The sequence below is a fragment of the Ixodes scapularis genome, unplaced genomic scaffold (genome assembly GCF_016920785.2).
Source record: "Ixodes scapularis isolate PalLabHiFi unplaced genomic scaffold, ASM1692078v2 PGA_scaffold10__122_contigs__length_95168666, whole genome shotgun sequence".
Lineage (NCBI taxonomy): Eukaryota > Metazoa > Arthropoda > Arachnida > Ixodida > Ixodidae > Ixodes > Ixodes scapularis.
The window spans coordinates 39,910,388-39,930,623 of NW_024609836.1; the positions used below are offsets into that span (position 1 = coordinate 39,910,388).

At 46.8% G+C, this 20,236-nt stretch overlaps 1 protein-coding gene and 2 non-coding genes across 3 annotated transcripts in view; all 3 read left to right on the plus strand.

The window, feature by feature from the left end:
• LOC121834771 (Down syndrome cell adhesion molecule-like protein Dscam2) overlaps positions 1–20,236 on the plus strand; it is a 206,107-nt gene that overhangs the window by 144,359 nt on the left and 41,512 nt on the right. The window lies entirely within an intron of this gene.
• Positions 3,630–3,702, plus strand: Trnak-uuu. The gene has a single exon. It is a non-coding gene; the product is annotated as a tRNA-Lys (tRNA).
• Positions 3,932–4,004, plus strand: Trnak-uuu. Its single transcript has one exon. It is a non-coding gene; the product is annotated as a tRNA-Lys (tRNA).

Below are 20,236 nucleotides of genomic sequence, written 5' to 3' on the forward strand. Positions count from 1 at the left end.
GGCAAACGCGAGCACTCCACTCTAATCACTGTCAAATCGAGAAACGCACGACGTGGCAACTCCCGAACATCATCTCGCTCCGCAGCCCGCGAGAAATCGTCCTTTCTTCGGCCTTTGAAAAGGCCGAAGAATGAATCACAAAGCGAAACGCGGGAAGATAGCGAGCCACGTGCTGCCTTTCTTAAAGGCCGGCGTTCAACCTCGGTTTTCTGCAGGGAAGATAATCCACCTAGCGGACACCTCTCCTAAGCTGCGAGGGGAGTTAAGGTAAAAAGTGGAGAGGATATAGGAAAGGAGGAGGCGGACAAAAGTGGAAAGCGCGGTGTGGACGTCGGCCTTTAAGCTGTCACTTCCCATAAAGACGACGTTTTTGGGGAGAGGTGCAGTCTTTTACACGTTAGTCGAAAATTTAAAAAAAAAAGTGTAATTAATAGCAACCTGCAATTACTCTCGGCTCAGAAGTATTATATTAGATGAGTTGTTTGTTTGAGAAGAAAGAGTAAGCATTACTTTTCCAACCACTTCGGATTTTTGTTTCTTGAATGACTGATTTTTCTGCCGCTTTGATGACTGGTCTTTCGAACTTCCCATTATTGGATCAGAATCACCGAATTATAATCAGCTTACCTTATAAATTCGAACATTTTGGGAAACTGCGTCCTCCTGTCAAGGATTGACTTGGTTCGAGGTTTTCTTGGTAGGCGACTTGTAGAACCAAAGCTTACCATTAGAAAGGAAAGGACAAAAATGAAAGTGGTTACGAGTCATTTTAGTGCTTCTAGATTAATGAGATTACCCTTGTCATTACTTCCTAATAAATGTTTTAGAATTATTAGGAAATTACCCCAAAAAATAATTGATTCCAAGTAAATTACAAGTCTGGGTTCAGGCAATGTCTTCTGCAAAGGATAGGGTCTGAGCGGTGGACGTACGATGGAGGAATAAACTAACGGGACACGGAGGAATCATAAGCGAATCTCTCGAAACACGTGCGCGTGTTAACCTTTCTCCTGTATGTCTATTCTTTCTTCGTATCCTGAAGCGTGTCGCTTTCTGTAAAGGGAAGGAAAGGCGAAAGTATCGCATCATCTTTTGCTGAATTTCGTATTTAAAAGCGTGACGCGCCTTTTAGCGGAAACCCCCTGTTCCAAAACATAGGTCCGTCCGTCCGTCTGTCTGTCTGTCTGTCCATTCATTTCCCAACAAACTTAAAGGGAACATTAACGCCACAGGCACTGATGTCACGTCACCTATAGATAAATTTAGTTTCTCCGCTGAATTTAGCGGGGAAATTGACGTCACGTGAGCAACATATGCACCAAGTCATTTTCCCAGCTAGATTTGGCGAAAACATTGATAAAAAATGCTTTTTTTATCATTCAAAACAACTATACCTAATTTGTTCTACTGAAAGGCAGACGAAAGCTTGTTGAACACGGCATTTCATGCTACGTAGGCTTTTTTTTAAATAAAGGTCGTTGCCAGTTCTCCGTAATTGCTGCATTTCATTCGTTGAAGAACTTTGGGTGATCACAGTCGCTGTCAATCCTTCTTTTTCCAGTGTTCTTTTACCCTCAAAACATTAGACTTTTCCATTATCGATCACAATCATCAATTCGTGCCCAAGCCAAACTAGTTCTTCTTGTTCTTCTTTATTCTTTGTTAAAATAAAAGACCTAACGACGACTTTGTCCTCGATGCACGGCGCGAGCACATAGTGCGGAAAAGTTGACGAGCGAGTGGAATATTTTTCTTTATTAGAGCCTTTCCGGGATTTTCGCGTCCATAATGGGATCCTATCGCTCGTTGATGACGTCGTAAAATATTTTGCAAAAACTGACTTTCTATGAAAATTTTTAATTTTAGTTTCTGGAACTTTCAACGCAACATATATGAAGGTTTCAATAATGTGTTTTTTTATTGCTGTACTTTGAGTATTGCTTTGAGTATTAAATTCCCGTTATCTTGGGTGGGGTAAAAACTACTTACGTTTGTCGCAGTACGGTCTTCCTCGCTGTTTCTACATTAAGTTTTTATTAGTCATAATTATTGGCTCCGTACAGGCAAGAATGTAATTGTCTAAATCGACAACGCAAAACCATTTTTTTTGCGATTTGAATTTTTAATTTAGTGTTATTGCCATGAATTTTTTTTGTGCATTGTAAACATTTTGTGACATTCGCCGTGGTGCCCATTCTGGCAGTTACGAGAAAACACCCGTCAAAGTATTTAATTCAATTAACAGCATATATCGTGTTACACCCGGAAGCTTGAACAAATAGACGGCTCTATTACAACAAAAATTAATACAATCAGAAACTCACGAAACTATACTTTTTGTTCCTAGGCCCGGCAGAGCTGTTTACACTGATTCATGTGGCAGGGGCGAATTTATGCGTCAGGCTTGGAAAGAAGGGGGGGGGGGGGGGGCAGCAAGTTTACAGCTCTTCGGCAGATGTGACGTCATGAGCGAAGCCTTGCCCAGATCTATTTTGTTGACCTACTATTAGCCGTTTAATTAAAAAGAAAACAAAAAAAAAAAAATCCCCGTAAAAAGTGCTAGTGTATGTTGCTTTTTTCGTGCCCTTAGGGCACTTTAAGGGACAATGAAGGCAATTTTGGACATTTTTTTGGCGATTGAACTGGGTTCCAGGCACGTCTCAGGCCACGTTCCTTATATTTCAGTCGAAACCGGCGCTTGTGTGTCGCGCAACTCAATTAAACAGTCGCGCTAATAATCGTACCGGGATCGACTTCGGCGACGCCCCGAGAGTTGCGGGAGAAGCCAGGAGAAGCGGAGCTCACGTGACCGATTCGGCGCCAAGAAGCGCGACGTCACAAGAGACGCCTCAGCGATTGGTCGAAACGAGAGACGTGCCCTCGGTCACGTTTTGGTTCGCGATTTTTAGAAATACTGTTCTAATTTCCGCTTGAATAACCATGAAAGGTATAAATCGGACCGGAAATGATTACTAAACCGTAAATAAAGCAGCATAATTGTTTTTTTATTTGCTACGCTGGACGCGAAACGAGCAACGAGCAACTATGCGCAAGCAAAATAAAATTAAAACAAACAAAACAAAAAAAAACAACACGGTACTCGAAGGATTTTGCAAAATGGTAGTCATGCCAACTTTGTGCGCTGTAGATGGCTGTTCTAACGGCCGACTCAAGACCAGTATTCGCTCGGGCGACGCTAGTTTTCACGTGTCGGTTGCTGTTAGTGTTCTTTGACAACGAAAAGAGGACGTCTGACTTTGGTGAAAACCAAAAATGGTATAATTAGAATGCAATTAAATGCAAAGGGGCAAGCGAGCTGGACAATAATGATGAAAATAATCCCTGGAGAAGGGGAGCAAGAGGGACAAAGGACAAACACAAATCTCCCCCGGACCAGGCGGATTTTTTCGGTCGCTCACCAGTCACCTAGCTGTGTTTGGAGATTTGTGTTTGTCCTTTGTCCCTCTTGTTCCCCTTCTCCAGGGATTATTTTCATCATTATTGTCCAGCTCGCTTGCCCCTTTGCATTTAATTGCATTCTAATTATAAGATTAAATTGCAAGCTTCACCCTTGTCAGTGTTAGACTGGTGGCGGCTGATAAAACCCGTTTGCTCTGCTGACGTCTAACCCCTGGTTAGCTCAGTTGGTAGAGCGCTCCACTTTTAATGGAGAGGTCCCGGGTTCGATACCCGGACCAGGCGGATTTTTTCGGTCGCTCAGCAGTCACCTAGCTGTGTTTGGAGATTTGTGTTTGTCCTTTGTCCCTCTTGTTCCCCTTCTCCAGGGATTATTTTCATCATTATTGTCCAGCTCGCTTGCCCCTTTGCATTTAATTGCATTCTAATTATAAGATTAAATTGCAAGCTTCACCCTTGTCAGTGTTAGACTGGTGGCGGCTGATAAAACCCGTTTGCTCTGCTGACGTCTAACCCCTGGTTAGCTCACTTGGTAGAGCGCTCCACTTTTAATGGAGAGGTCCCGGGTTCGATACCCGGACCAGGCGGATTTTTTCGGTCGCTCAGCAGTCACCTAGCTTTGTTTGGAGATTTGTGTTTGTCCTTTGTCCCTCTTGTTCCCCTTCTCCAGGGATTATTTTCATCATTATTGTCCAGCTCGCTTGCCCCTTTGCATTTAATTGCATTCTAATTATAAGATTAAATTGCAAGCTTCACCCTTGTTGGTGTTAGACTGGGGACGGCTGATAAAACCCGTTTGCTCTACTGACGTCTAACCCCTGGTTAGCTCAGTTGGTAGAGCGCTCCACTTGTAATGGAGAGGTCCCGGGTTCGATACCCGGACCAGGCGGATTTTTTCGGTCGCTCACCAGTCACCTAGCTGTGTTTGGAGATTTGTGTTTGTCCTTTGTCCCTCTTGCTCCCCTTCTCCAGGGATTATTTTCATCATTATTGTCCAGCTCGCTTGCCCCTTTGCATTTAATTGCATTCTAATTATAACATTAAATTGCAAGCTTCACCCTTGTTGGTGTTAGACTGGGGGCGGCTGATAAAACCCGTTTGCTCTACTGACGTCTAACCCCTGGTTAGCTCAGTTGGTAGAGCGCTCCACTTGTAATGGAGAGGTCCCGGGTTCGATACCCGGACCAGGCGGATTTTTTCGGTCGCTCACCAGTCACCTAGCTGTGTTTGGAGATTTGTGTTTGTCCTTTGTCCCTCTTGTTCCCCTTCTCCAGGGATTATTTTCATCAAAAATGGTGCTGTTTATTTTCTTCTTCTTAGGGAGCGTCCCCCCGCGGAGGAACCGATTCCCAGAACGGTCGGATCGCTGCCGCTTTCCCCTCGGCATCTCTCCCGCGTCCCTGTCCTTCGGCAGGCGGGCCGCTCATTGCCGGCTGGACGGTCCCCATCGGGTGATGGCGGAGGCCGCCACACACGTACTCCCGTTCTGTTTGTGTTGGGTCACTGAACGAACACTCGAACTCGCTCGCGAGGGCGGCATTGCCGTCCATGTTGACAGATTCGTCGAAAAGACCGCTCTACGGCGCTGCTATAACCCATCGCGGTAACCAGAGTCTCGATCGCCTATATACTACCGATACCGACTATTCACACTTGACGTCACTCCCTACGTCACCTGCGTTTTCGGAGGCCCAGAAACGAGGATGCAGATAGTTCAGTTTCGGTTTCTTTACTTCTTTCGTAGGCACACAAATACGCGTCACAAATGTCTACGAAAATTGGACAACATGCTATGTTCCCAAGAAGCATAAGACACCATTTAAAAAAAATTAAATAAAACCGTCTTCATTGTCCCTTTAAAGAAAACGGTCGCCCCTGTCCTATGGTCCACTCATGAAAAATCTTGAATTGGTGCCCAGCATATCAAGGAAACAATATTTCCGATGATGGTAAAAACGTACGATACGTTGCACAAACCAAAATTAAAATGTCACTCCTCCCTGAGTGTTTTTTTTTTATCACTGAGAAGTATTACGTGTGTACCAGACACGCATTTAGTTACCGAATAAACGCAGTTGATGAACTTCGTTTCACGCTCGATCTCCCCCAAAATCTTGCTCGCTTCGCGTCTTTCGGAACGGAGGAGAAATTATGACTTCACATAACACGATGACGTCACGGTGACTCTGTGACGTCACATCGCGCCGTGATGTCGCATGATGCCACAATTTCCCCGCTAAATTTAGTGGGGAAGTTGATGCTACCTGGGACCTGACATCATGTAATGGCAGGTCAGGTATCACCATGAAGTCACATCACGTAATTACGTCGTGTGGTCCCAGCTTGACCTGGAAACGTCATGCGATCAGACCGACGCGACCAAAAACAAAGGCCATATAAATCTAACGCTTCGCATAAAACAATAGCAGTCCTTTGGGATTCTACAGCACAGTCCTAGTGATAACAATGTAATATCTTATCAGACTCAAATATTGTTATGCATCTTGCACTTTTGTACCTTGCGACTTACATGCAGGAAACATCGACAATATCTGCTCAGAGTGACACTCATTTCTAGCTATAAAACTATCCAGATACATCATAGGGAGTTTTAGTATAACGTACGCAAGTTTAGCGCACGCAAGCGCTAAAATCAGCGCTTGCGTTAGCACACGCTACGCAAGAGATCCTTAGAATAACGTTTCTAAGTCGCGACGCAAAAGCCCAAGCATCTCGCGCTTGCAACGCCACCAAGGTACAGTCACAATTTTTATTTCAGATGCCAAATGCTGTAACGTGGAAAACAAAGCAAGCTTTTTTTGTCCAGAGAAACATTTTAGATCTGTTTAAACATGAGAATCCGACGCGAGCGGTCGACCGGTCGCATCCATTTGCGTCGCCTCGGCAAGAGAGGCCTCGTGTACTGACCTTCGCACACCGTACCTTCGCCGAGAAATGTTCGCACGGCGCAGGCAGCAAGTTGCCGGTGATCTTTTCCCACCTTGCTGGGCTTCCCAAACCAATTTCAATGTCGTCCCGTATTGAAAATCGCAGTCGCGAGGATGCCGGCAACGTCGCACTCACGACGCCGCGCCGAAACGCCCACAGCCATGGTCCTGGGAGCCGCCATTTTTTAATTACAGGATTCGTGATGAGACGTTGGCTTTAGCCAACGTCTCATCACGAATCCTCCTTGGAGGAGCGCAAAGACTCTTTGCGTACGCACGCAATTCCCGAAGGCGGATGGAGGCGACGATAGACGGCGGTGAAATAGCAGACGATGTGGAGGATGCCGCGCGTCTGCTCGAACCACTAGAAGACGGTGTTAGATTTCCAGAGTTGACGCACCAGGTGTCGCGAAAGGGAGACACTACGCTTGTTAGCCTGTTCGGTCGAGCAGCCAAGCCAGTCTAGTAGTAATGGCCGGGGCCACAAAATTGTGGGCGGGGCTGAGAGTGAGTCTTGACCTCCCGCTAAATTGCGTCTAACTGCGTAAATATTACGCGAAAAAAATATTTGATTCGAGGAAAAGTTATTTAAAAGAATTACGTATCCCGTCTGTGGTCTTTAAACAAAACGTTTTTTATCCCTTGCAGTGTCCCTTTGGAGGGGCCTTGCAATCATAATTAAGTGTCTACCTTTTTTTGCGGTTTCTACGTCTTTTAGGGTTCGGGCGAGCCAGCGGGTACGGAGAGAGTAACTAGATATCAGTGCGTCATATTTTAACAGGATGACGCTGAAACCTCCTCTACTTACGGGGGCGACCTGTGGTGCCGAAAGCGCGCTATATGTGACGGCGTCGTGACGTTTTTGGTCCTGGCCTTACCACTGGTCAGAGCCTCTAAAAGCTTCTTTTTAATCGAAATACAAAATATAAGTTGCGCAAACCGTTTCAATTATTTATAAAGGTAGTTTTTGTTCAGTATTTCAGACCAGAAAAAAAAAAGACAAATGCAGTTTATAAAGTACGGAAATAAAAAAAATGATCTTTCGACATACCCGCCACCGAGCGGTGGAAAAGGCGGCGCATACTAGAAAGGGGTAGTTGGATCAGGCACCGACGAAGGCGGCGAGCGTAGAAAGGTCCCGTACGTACGCGGCAGCGCTGCGGTCATATGGGCTCGAGGACCCGACCGGTTCCGAGCGTTCCGAAGTCCTTCGCTGAACAGGTTTGTCTTGCTGTTTCTCCGTCTGGTGGTATGGCTGCGCGAAGTGGCTTTGGTTCTGAACTGACCTTTACCCCGTGTTTGCTGTCGTTTGTGGCCAATGAAATGTCATGCCGAATTAGTGTTTAATCGCGCAGCAAATGCAATGCGAGCCGCCCTGGCTGCCCGCTTCATACAGCCTATCCAGAACATACTTTTGTGGCGCCCTCTCGAGACGTCGACACGGAGTGCGGCAGCCGTGAGCGCTCGCTGAGCTCACTACCCCTCCTCTAGTTCACGGCCACCAAAGCTACCAAGGACGTCATGAGGGAGGTTATTATTTGCTTGTTTTTCTAGATTTAATTTGCCTGTAACTTTAAAAATAAAGCGAAATCGGAGAAAAGAAATGTTTCATTAAGGTACTACGTTTAGTGTGCTCAGGCTCGGTGCAAACTGAAAAGCAGTCAAAAAGTGCTTCCAAGGCCCCCTTAAGATGACGTTAAATGTGTGGGCTCTGGGAAAAAAGAGAATAAGGAAAGGTTTTCATCTCCACAGTGGGGTCTAGCGTAAAAGTTAGAAGATTAATTGGTCTAACAAGCACGTAGCTTTCGCTTGTGGGGTGTCATTATTCTCCTTTTGCCCCGAGCCCATACATTTCAGTCATCTTTAAGCGGGAATGAAGGACTATGACGTCAATTTTGGTTGCGTGTGCCAGCGCACACCGGCGACTGCTGGCTCGTGGAAAGATCATGCGCCACTTACTGTGGACACTGAAATGTTTGGTTCAGCATCCTTTAAGATAGGCGATTCTTAGTGAATCCATCCTCAGGTGCCAAAGTTTCAACACTAACCGTTACTTTATAATAAATTTAGGTGATTTTCTTAAAATGTTCCTGGGATCAATCCCCACCGCTGCCCGTTTCGATCTGGATGAACATCGTACCGGCGTGCGGTCGTGTATCACTACTGCGTGATGCACGTTGAAGACCCCAGGTTAGCGGTTGTACCGCACTGGCTAAATTGCTCATTTACAACTGAGACACCAGACGCCCACTAAGGCAGACTAACTTCCGGCTGTATAAACATAAACACAACAATTTGCTGCTTTTCTCTAAAATGTGTTTAAAAAAAGGGGGCCCATTTTTTACCACCTTCCGTGAGTGGCGGCATAAAGCAATGGTGCCGGATGCGCCTCCCACTGGTGTCTTTACAGCGTCCAAAAATGTGGTCCCTCAATTTCCACCTTGTGACGTCACAGAAGTGTCACGCTGTCGCCGGTCGGGATCGTGACAGTGTCCCAGCAGCGGTGGTGAATGTGGCAGACGCCTGTACCGCTGCGGGTCGCTCTTTAATGGGACAGTCCGCGGAAGTCTCAGCTGCCAGAAGTTGGGACGCCACGACGACAGCGACACTGGCGTTCGCCCGTGCTTTTCGCCAGCATTTATACGACCAACCGCCAGGATCGCAACATGGAACAGCGTGACACTCCGGTTTCTGTGAAGTCATTTGTCGACACTTCGGGACCAGGTATGGGCGAGATAGAACGCTAAACATACCAGTAGGAGACGCGTTCCAGGCACCATAGTAGAGCTCCATATGTATTCGGGAGTTCCGTCGGCCGCAATTTTTTCCATATAAAATTTGAAAAAAGGAAAAGAAAAGAACCGACAACTTTTGAGTAAAACAACGGTTAGTGCTAAAACATAGGCCTCTGATCCGGACTGCTAACGCTATATTTTTTTGCAGAGAATTGGTGTTCGGCGATGCGTAGTTTACCTTGGCGGTGACAAAAACAATGTAATTATTATTTTTTTTGAAGGGGGGGGGGGGGTATGTTTTGTAATTTACGTGTTGTGACAGCACGTTGTTTGTTGCATGTTGCAAACAGCGAGACATAAGCCCCTCTCATAAGACCCTCTGGTCGCCATGATTGGCGGTTTCCTCCTCTCCAGCATTCACTCCGCTAAAGTGGAAAAAGGGGAGAGCTTCGAGGGAGGAAGGAGCATGTCCCGCTATTCCGAACCATGGAACAGACCAACCCACTGTCCTCACACGACGCCGCTGTACTGTGTCGCTGCCGTCGGCACGGCCGAAGCGCAGACGCCTATCGCTTTACGTGAAAGGCTCGCTTCTCCGATCACGCTATGCCCACACCAGGTGGGGGGACAAACACAGGCTTATTTTTGAAGCACGGTGTGATCGCCGGCAAGAAAACACGGGGCTTGAGAGCGCCGCATCCGTAACGAACGCTCAAAGCGGCAGGATATAAACCGAGGCACGGAGCGAAATACCCGAGAGTCTGGGAAGCCGGAGGACAAAGAGGCTTCAGAAAGCGAGCGTCGGATTGTTCCTTCCCCTCCCCCCCTCCCTGTTCCCTTTCTCCTCTTCGCAGAAAACAAGCCGTCTTCGTTTGTGTTCGCACTGAAGGATTTTCGTCAGAGGCTCGGCTTAGGCGGCTGGATTCCGGTGGATGGAAATTGAATTTCTCGTCTCCTGGGAATGTTTTCAAAAAATAAGCTTTTTGAAAAAAAAAAAAAAAACAGGCAGAAAGGGGGGGGGGGGGGGAGGGGGCGGAGGAACATCAGCTTTCGACGTCGGCTGATGCTTTCCCGCGGCAAAGGTAATCCTCACCGCCGAGAATATTGGAACCTCTTTCGGCGTGTACACCTGAAGTACAACCGCCGGCGAATGCGACGGGGAAAAAATACGGCACGCCAGGACGTCGTCACGCCCGCAAGCAGTCCCTTCGCATTACCCACGCCACGACGATCGCTTTGATCGTCGTTGCAGAAACGTCATCGAAAGACTTTCTAAGTGACCCTTTGAAGCGTGTCTACGGTTCCCATTTCGTCCCTATACACCGACGGTGGCCGGACAGCTGAGTTTTGTCCGGGCCAAACAATAGTCCGGTTTGGGTCACGTGGTCGGTACGTTCTTATCGCGAACATGGGTGCGCCTATCGGCGACGCAAGCTCACCCCTGATCAGTCATCCGGGAACCGAGCTTCGGTGAAACTGGCAGCTTAAAAGTTCGGGCTCTCAAAGCGCCCTTATACGTTTAGTGGCCTACAAAACAATAATAGCATAGATCCAATAGGTTGGCCGAGCTGCCGTTTGGAAGGCGCTGTCGGGACATAAAACGAGCGGCAGTTGCGTTCGGCAAACGAGGCCTACGTTGCAAGCTGCGTGCTCAATGGACCAGTCATACGTGTGTCTTTTACCACGTGACCACGCTCTCGCCCTCAAACCCACGTGTAGAATGCGGGCTTGGGTGATAAAAGGAGGGTGGATGATTGGACCGGCGACTGCATGAAGTTCCCATATCACTGTCAGCTTAGGCACGAACGCCGATATATATACTCCGTTCACCTCTAAGCCGAGAGGCCGGTCGGAGCTATACGCACTTGACGAACCGATGAACCTCCTCTCTCGCATCACCTGACCAGCTCTCTGCATGCGAGGATGTGGGCGGGAGAGCTCGATCACGCGGTGAAGGATCGACCTAGGACTGGTCCGGCGAGCACGGAGCTCGGGACAGCAGCGTCGGCTTAGGGGTTGAAGGGAGTATCGAGGAGCGTGTGCGGCCGCGGCTCGCCCGCCGGACCGTGATCCGATGAGATTGGCTTCGGCTCGCGTTCATACGGTCACTCGCGTATCCCCGGGCAGCGAATCCCCGGCCGAAATAGCCTCGGTCCCGGGGTTCTTCGGCGAGGCTGCGTTCACCTGGGAAGCGTCTTGCCTCGCCTTCGGACGAGGCCGGTCGAGCGAGGCGATCGCGTTTCGGAGGGATCGCCCCCCGGCGATGCCACCCTTCTTCCCTCGGCAGACCGTGCGTTAAACGATACGCTCTAAAGAAAATAAAATAAAAAAGGAGTAGGCGAGTTGACTTTTCTGCGGAACTCGGGAGGGGAGCCAATCACGGCAAAAAACACGGTCGTAAAAGGCGCACAAAAACATCGAGCGCCTTGACGATGCACTTTCGGAGCGTGTAGAATTGGCTTCGTCGAATCGTGGCGTCGGCTGTGGCCAGACTTCGTTTGAAACGAAGTATACGTGCATAGACGTCTTTTTTTTTTTTTTCTTTACCTCTTTCTGATCAGAGTTAAAGGGGGTCGTTGTCTGCTCCTCGCGCAGCGTTTCGCGTTCGAACGCCGGCGTTCGGCGTTCGAATGCAAGCGTTCGAACGGTGAGTAAAGACAACGGCAGCCAGAAGAAGCCTTGTTGCGTCTACCCACTTATCCTTTCAATCGGGGCTCGGTGTCCCGAAGTCCGCGGGCAGTCTCATCGCTTTCTTTCCCTCAGTTTCTCTCGGAACAAAGGATTTCAGCGAATAAGGTGCCCGAAATACGATTAGATGAAATAATACGGTGCGCGTACGGACAATATAAGCTTGACGTTTCACTCGTTTATTCTTCTTGTTCGCATCGTTCCTTTCTTTTTTTTTTTTTTTAAGGCGAAAGCTTTACTTGTTTTGCTACGCGAAAAGCAGTCGGCGTTGTCCCCTAAATATGGTCACAAAACTACGTCTCAAGCACGCGCCTCAGAAATAGAACACAAAGAAAAGCACAGCCACTCAGAAGCTTCGTCACGGTAGCAGACGGTGTCACCCAAGGTGAAAGCGGGCGCGCCTCAGAAATAAAACGCAAAGAAAAGCACAGTAACGCAGATGCTGTGCTTTTGAGGCCGGCAAAGTTCGCCGCGCGTGTGCAGTGGGGGAGCGTGATATCACCGCCGGAACGCCGTGCGAGAAAAGAATACGTGGCGTGCTGCTGGTAGGAATGCCCTTTCACATTCTACACTTTTTTTTTTTTAGTTTTTGCGGTAGTATGAGCTTTGTTATTTTCTGCGATCCTTCGATCGCAGGAAGATTGGAACTTTGCGTGTTTTGCAACAAAGCAAACTCACGAACTATTTCCTTTTGTGTGTTTGATGTAGTACGTGTTCGTTAGAGCAGTCGATAGCGCAAGAAAAGATAACCGAGGAGACGGGTACAAAGACAAGCGAGGGCGCTGCGTGACTTTTCTCTCGTCGGTCTTTTTGCGCTCTCGCTGCCTACAGCGAATCCGCAACTCGTCCACGACTCCGTCTTAAAGCGACTGTAGAGAAAGCGGTCGGTGAGGCTGCGACGCTAGCAGACGACCAACGCGTTCGTCACCTTCTCGGAGCACGTGTTGCAAACGCGGACCATAAACCACGTGACTCCGATCGAGCGGTTGCAGACGGTCTGCAGTCAAGGCACTCTAAAGCCACCGTCAGACTGGTTGAAACGTGTACACTCGCCGGCAATATAAAGGTGAACACGTTACCTGGTTTCTTGCCTGTTTTACGGCTCCCTAAAGCTATACTAACTCCCAACGTCTCAAATGGTACGTGGCTTGGCGGTCTAAACTTTGCGTTCTAGCCCTCTTCTGGAACAGAGCTTGTTCCAAAACTTGCAGGAGCGTCAAAAACAAGAAGAGGGCTGTTCACCTTTATATCGCTCACGGGTGTACATCATATAAGAAACACGGGGTTCACTCTGCAGGCATGATGGCAGAATTATATGCGCATACACCTCGAGCACATGCCCGAAGTCTATGTTTGCTTCGTACCTACAGACGCTTTGCAGCAGGTGTGCATGGACGCCGCCATAACCGACCTTCAGTTTTTGTTTCCTCTTATTTTGTTCCCTTCGATTCTTCATTACCACATCCGGCCAGGTTATTGTAATCTTAGATTCATGGTGTCCTCCTCCGCAGACTTGGTCTTTGTTTTGGCTCGTCGACACCCGCCTCGGTAGCTCGGCATCTCGGTAAGACAAGAGAAGGTCAGCAATGGCGGCTGTAATCTAGCGCGTGTGTAAAGCGTCTGTACATAATCGGCCGAAACATAACCAGCTACCTCGCACCGTGTTGATTCGCCTTTGTTACGCAAAACAATTGCAAGTGTCGTTGGCTGCGGAGTCCCATATCGAACAAAGTCAGATTAACTGTGGGCTCAAAAACACCTGTACCTTGACCTGCATCGTATCGAGTTGTCAGGTGAACCACAGGCGGTCGCCTATTTTGTGCCACCAAGCGGGGAAAATCTTCGACGTTCGCGTTCTGTGATGAGGCGTGGACGTGCAACGCCTCGACGTCTACCAACCGTTTGTTTCACCGTCGTTCTTCCGCTTTCCATAGATATAGCCCGCTCGAACTCGAGGAGTTAGGGAAGGGAAAGGAACGCCGGAGAGGAGGGAGGAGATAGAACGCTGTTACTTTAGCGTTCCGTCTGCTTACCCCTCCCCGACCTTCCTTTCCCTCGCCATACCTTCTGGAGTTGCAACGGACTATGGTAACGACGTTCACTCGAGAAGACCCGTCGATCTATGCAAATTTTCGTGATACTTGTTTCGAGCCATCGCGCCATTGTGATCTGCCCCCTTTCAAATTCGCCTATATCAGCGGCCTTAACTAATACATGCGCACATAGTCTACACGACTATCCCACTATATCTCCGGCCACCGTTTAAGGAGCTGTGCAGCAATTGCGGTGCTTTGCTTAAATAATTGCGAAAGCTGGTGTCTCGACCTTTGGGAAGTAAAAAAACGGAAAACCGCTTTGCCCAAACGTCCTAGTTTTTATTTAAAAGAAATGACAAAAATTGAGTTTTTTGGCGCCTCTCAACGCTTTCACCATCTCCCAAGTCACGTGCGCTGTGGCGCGAAAGGGGGACGCGCGGAGTTCTGGTGAAGCTCTCTCTCTCTAGCTCCATCAGTGAGCATCGAGAACTCACCCGCTCGCGACCACGTCACTAGGTGCTTGTGCCATTTGGCCGTCCTGCTTCTCGCGCTAGCAGAAAGAGCTGACATGTTTGTTTACCTTAGTTAGATGGCGCCACTGAATGTCCATATAATAAATTTTGTTTGGATGATACCAGGTTTTTGAAGCATTTATATTTAGGTCGGAGCGACGAGATTTATAGAACAGTTACTTTATATTGACAAGGTAACTGCACAACTTTTTTTTCTTACTGAGGGATAAGGTCTAATGACCTCGAAACAATGTTTATCATTCATCAGACTTCCGAGGAGGAGTTAGCATACTCGGAACCTTAATAAATGCTAAGGTGTTCACGTGCCAAATGAATACCGGTCATATGTAGGATATGTAAGGCGGTGGAGTAGTCAAGGGGGGCGTGCTTAGAGTGTTGTGAGTGCTCGATAATGTTTGTGTTCCTTTCCTTAATCTGCTTCGTTTCTTTCATTTTCCTTGCTTAAGATATAAAAATTCCCCAGACGTTGCAGGATTTCTTTTAATGGCAGTTGCAAAACATTTCATTCAAACACAGTTGCCAAAATTCTATTGAAACTCACTTGCGAAAATTTAATTGAAACACTATTGCCAGAAAGTTAATTAAAGTGCAATCGCAAAAAAAAAAAATCAATTGAACACAGTGGCCCTGTAAAGGTTCAATGAAACTAAAAAAAAAAAAAAACCTATTGAGTTTTAATTGAGACTCAACGCGGTGTATGGAGTGAACCCCTTTACAATTTCACTTAAAACTCCTCTCATTTTTTTTATTTATTTTTTGTAAGGGGCAGTTCAGTCTGTTCAGCGTGACGACAAACGCTCCCGCTAGCAGTGTAGAGCTCTAGCGTACGATTTACGAAAAGTCTATTATTTGCCCTAAGTACAGGAGAAAACTGGTCGCGCATCGGTATGTAGAGCAGTAGACATCGGGAATGAGTTCCCGTTTTAAGGCCGTTACAAGGAACATGACCATTTGCTCCAATACTTTCAGACAACAGAAATTCGCATATTTGCTTTCAGGAAATTACAAAGACAAATAAAAAAATACTCGGAGCCTTGTTAAGCTCGTCCGAGTTAGCCAGCCGTTCGGCGAGGTGGGCCGCAACGTTGCAAATATCACGGGACACAAATGTACGGTATATTAAAATATTTCTTTTTGATAGAGCGATAAATAAAGCTCACTAGTACGTCGATGATGGAAATGGGCAGTTTTAGCATAGTGTTACCGCAGCCTACCGTGATTAGCAATGCAGCTCGAATGCTTTGAAAATTATGCTTCAAAGGAGCCGCGCGAGCTTCCGGTTGTAATGCTGTACCGTATGATAGCCTGCGGTCACGCTATCCTAAAACTTTCTATCAATAACCATCCATAGCGCAGTTTAATCACGTGCTGCGGTTCTAAAACTGCGACGATGAGCATTGAGTTGTGAGCCTGTGACACGAAGTCATCAATACTGGGAACGCGCTGCTTTTCCAAACCTTTGACGGTCGCCGTGCGCGGCTAACTTTTTTAGAGCAGTAATGGCCAGGCAAAGCGCGAGCACCACGATACCTTCATCGCCCCCAAGAATAGTTTTGTCACCAACAGTGACACGGACGGGAGCCCGAACGCGCTCGCTCTCCACAAAGGTTCGCAGGCTAAGGTTTCCTCAACATTTAAATATCAACATGGTCGTTTTGCTAGCGCACATTAACATCTCCTTCATTTGTAATATGCTCCTGTTCTGACCGCTTCGTATACTCGTAAAAAAATAATTTATTATTAGCCCAGTGACCCGCTTCAGCCAGCAGGGGCACGGGACATTGAATCCTGGATAATCTATCCCCGTCTCTACCGCCATCTTGGAAGAACCGCCCCGCCATTTATAGGGCGTTGGAGTCGCGAACAGGATCGTTGACGCAGTGTAAAGTGGTTATAATGCTTTGGGTGATCAGTGTATACGATCCGGACATGTCCTGCCTTTCAGTTTTTTTATGAGCCATGTGACACGCCAGTCACTCATGAAACCCCTCAGACAGTTTCTGAAGACCGCCTTTTATATGATGGACTAGAGGGGTGGCCGTGACTTGAGGAGGAAGTGATTTGTCCGGCAAGCGCGTAGCTCCCATCGCACTGTCAGCTTAGGTGGATCTACGACGAGCGGCGCTTCTTCGGGAGCGAGACGAGGGCTTTGGACGGGTCGAACGAGGCGCAGCCCGGAACCCCCGTCGTTGCGCGCCGGGCGCTCGGTGTCGATCCGCCGAGCGCGACCCACTTGTTGAGAGCTGCAGTGTCGAAACGCTCGCTGATTAATGATCGTACGCATAGACGACTTTTGTCGAGGGGCTGCCGCGCCGCCAACTGCGCTGCCGTCGAAGGCGGCTCCCCGACCGCAAAAGAACCGTGAAAAGACACGCGCCAAACAACTGCTCGGTTTGCTCTTCGCTTCGGTGTTCCCGAATCGGAACGATTTTCACTTCGAAGGGCCAGCCTTTCGCTTTTTTCCCGCGAGAGCTTCGGGAGCGGGTTGTTGGACGAGAAGGGAGTTGCGGAGTTCCGTTGTGACGGCGCGATGTGTTGCAACGTCAACAACCGTGTTAAAGCGGGGAGGGAAACAAAACGGAATTTGACACTGAGCGAGAGTTGGAGACTTTCAAATTTAACGGGAGGGAAAATTTATGCTCTCCGGTAGCACGTCTTCAGCTTTGTTCCATCCGAATTGTATTGAAGTTGTGGTCACACTGCTGGTACGTCACACAGAAAGACAATTGGGAGGCACAGTCTGAAGCGTGTGTCTTCCTTGCATGATGATTGCGTCACTTTTTGTTTTTTGTTCTCTCACATTGTTCATACAGAAAACTATCTCCAAACAAGTTTGAAGCATACACATATGTATGAAGGAAACAGAATTCTAAGATGCTTGTGGTGTGACTGGAGATAACTCCGTGTTCGTGCCTGCAGCGAACACTTGTGTGATGTATGAACAGTAGTCATCTTGAATGGATACTGAATGGGTTTTACGTATGTTAACAGAAATATAAAAAATTCTTTCGCAAAAATAGTTTATCTCATATTTCATTTGCTCTAGGGGATTCTATAGCGAGCCAATAGAGCCGGAAGTTGAATGCTTGGTTAGACAATATAACGAGTGAACATTGCCACGGGCTTCCAATTTTGCTCCTCTCACGCTAAAGTTAGGGCTGTACTTTTTTTTTTTTTTTTTTTTTTTACAGCGCGTATTTAGCATTGTATTAAAAAAAGTTGACTAGAGTTTTAAAAAAAATTATGTTTCAAAACAAGCTTAAAAAAAAAAAGATGCCAAGGAACATTCTCTTTTAAAGATCATTTTAAAGCCAATATTTTTAGAAGCCTATCGTACACTTCTTCATTAGACCATTAAGAAGGCTGTGTGAAATTACCACTTTCTTCACATTAATATTTAAGAAGAAGAATGAATATTTTACGACAATATGTAGTCTTAAATTATCTAACTAAATAAATAACCTATCACTATCATAGCCTGATTTCAAATCTCCACGAAAACAAGAAATATCTAAGCAAAGCTACATTTCAATATGTCCGTTTACAATTTTTAATAAATTAAAACCCGTTTTGAAGTGATCCACTATATTAGGCTCGGGTACATAGGACGGAACAATGAACAAACAGAACAAACAAGAAAACGTCGAGTTTCTTGTTTTCTTTCCTATTTCTATAAACGTCAACAATACTATTAGTGTGATGAAAAATACCAATTCCGGGCATTCACAAAACCACCATGGACTTTTTGGTGCACGGACACTTCGGTTCGCGGACTTTTCGGTGCACGGACATTTCAATGCACCGTGAATCAAAATCGCGATCTAAACGCAGTAAGCACTATTTAACTAGAGATTCATATTCTGCGCTTTATAATCTTGTAAAGTTGGTCATTCTTTTGCCGTCACTTACTGACTCATACGACTAAAGTGACTTTGTTAGGCGCAGAACCATCCTGCGTGAAGATTGGAGACGTTAGACGTTATGGTTTGTTTGCCGGTGTCTCTTTCCCCACATTCGCACTAGACGCATCACACCGTGTTTACGCGTTGGGTGGACATTAGCGTCCTCTAATCTTCTGTAAGGGTGCGGCCTTTATTATTGGTATTCCGTGTGGGAGTGGCCGCAGGAGCGAGAAGCTTGAGAATGTTCAAAATTACTTGAGACTGTGGTAAAAGATGGGAAACTTCGTATAACTTAGAGACGTTCTTCTTCCTGTGTCCTTTTCTCTTCCACAAAGTTTCCCATCTTTTGCCACAGTCTCGGGTAATTTCCAACATGATCAACATCCACCAGCTCGCCTGCACACTCCCCGTTTTTTTTTTTTTGTGTGTGTGTAAAGCTTGCAAAGTTGTTTTTCTACGATAGCTCAGAAGCCGACGCGCATCGCCAGCCGACACATTTCGAACTTCTCGTCTTGCTCCCCAAAAGCAGCCCGTTGCTATATACTGTAAAAACTTTTTTTTTTTTTTCGCGGCCCTGTGTTTTTGTGAATTAGGCAGCAGGGCTATATTCGCGATTATCCAATATCGCGATTTCTAAAAGCTACGATTTGCCTCTGCAATTATTGTAAATATTCGCGCCCACTAAAGTTCGCGAAAATGTGGCTCTTGCGAACATTAAACCCCTTAACTCGGAACCGCGTCCTTTAGACGGGCAGCAGTTTTAACCACAGCTTGGGGGTGCCTCTATAAAGGCACTGCTCTTCAGTTTATTTTAGGTAACGCGTCTTTAAACACATACTATTTTTATTGCACGGGGAGGAAGTACTGTCTATCCCCACACATCGGACATTATTTTACATTAGAAATGAATGCATAGACGGCAGTACAAACAATTTTGGTACCAAAGAAAGAGTGGCGAAATTGGGACAATACGAGCCCTATCTGTCAATAATTTTTGGTCGAGGAAGTCCTCAATTAAGTGGTTAAGAGTTTTACACTATGCAATTTTAAACCTTGTTTCTTAAAATTAGAAAAAAAAATCGAAACCTATATTTATTCCGAAAAGTCCGTGCACCAAAACGTCCTGTACATCGAAATGTCCCACACCGGAAAGTCAGTGCATCGAAAAGACCGCACCGAAACGCCCTGCATTGAAAAGTTCTACAACGAAACGTCCGGATCCCAAGTTTGCGTGTGTTGGCTGCACAGCGTTGCGTGACAATAGGAGCCGGAACGACTGACAGATGAGCGACGGTATATACCTGGAAGCAGCGATCAGAACGCACGCTAGAAAGTCCTCAGCTGCAATCAATGGCCGTCTAAGTTGCATAGCGGCGACTAAATAAGTACAAACAGGGTGGGGGGTATGAGTCTGGACTATATGCGTTTTCAGCGCGTGAACTCCTATCACACAGCTCATACATCACACAAAAGAGACGGTTCTGTCCGCGGACATCGTGTCAGAATGACCCACTTACACGCCTCACGCATGTTCGAACAATGTTTGTTTTCTAGATATATTCTTCGAACATGTCTAAAGACAATTATTATGCATTAGAAGTGTGAGTGCGCCCTTGTAGATTCATGTTAGTACCTGGAGTATGCATTCGAACACGGGTAGAAGTTGGTGCGTCTTCCATACGTTTGCATGTTTGCACTACGCCAGAAAAGAGCGAGAGAAGCTGGTTTTAAGAGGTATATTTGAAATAATAAACAAAAAAAATGAGACTTGGCTTCCGGAGAGCTTAACTCTTTACTCCCTGTGATAGAGTCTCCTTTTCAACTTTTAACGGTTGCAGCTTCTTCTTTTTATGATGTTTGTTGCGGCAGCTCAGCCATGAGAAAGACACGTGTGCTCACACTGCGCGAAGGTATGCTGTATTGCTGGCGGTGATTGGTTGCCTTAGGGTGCCTTAATGTGCGCATTGCTTAGGGCGG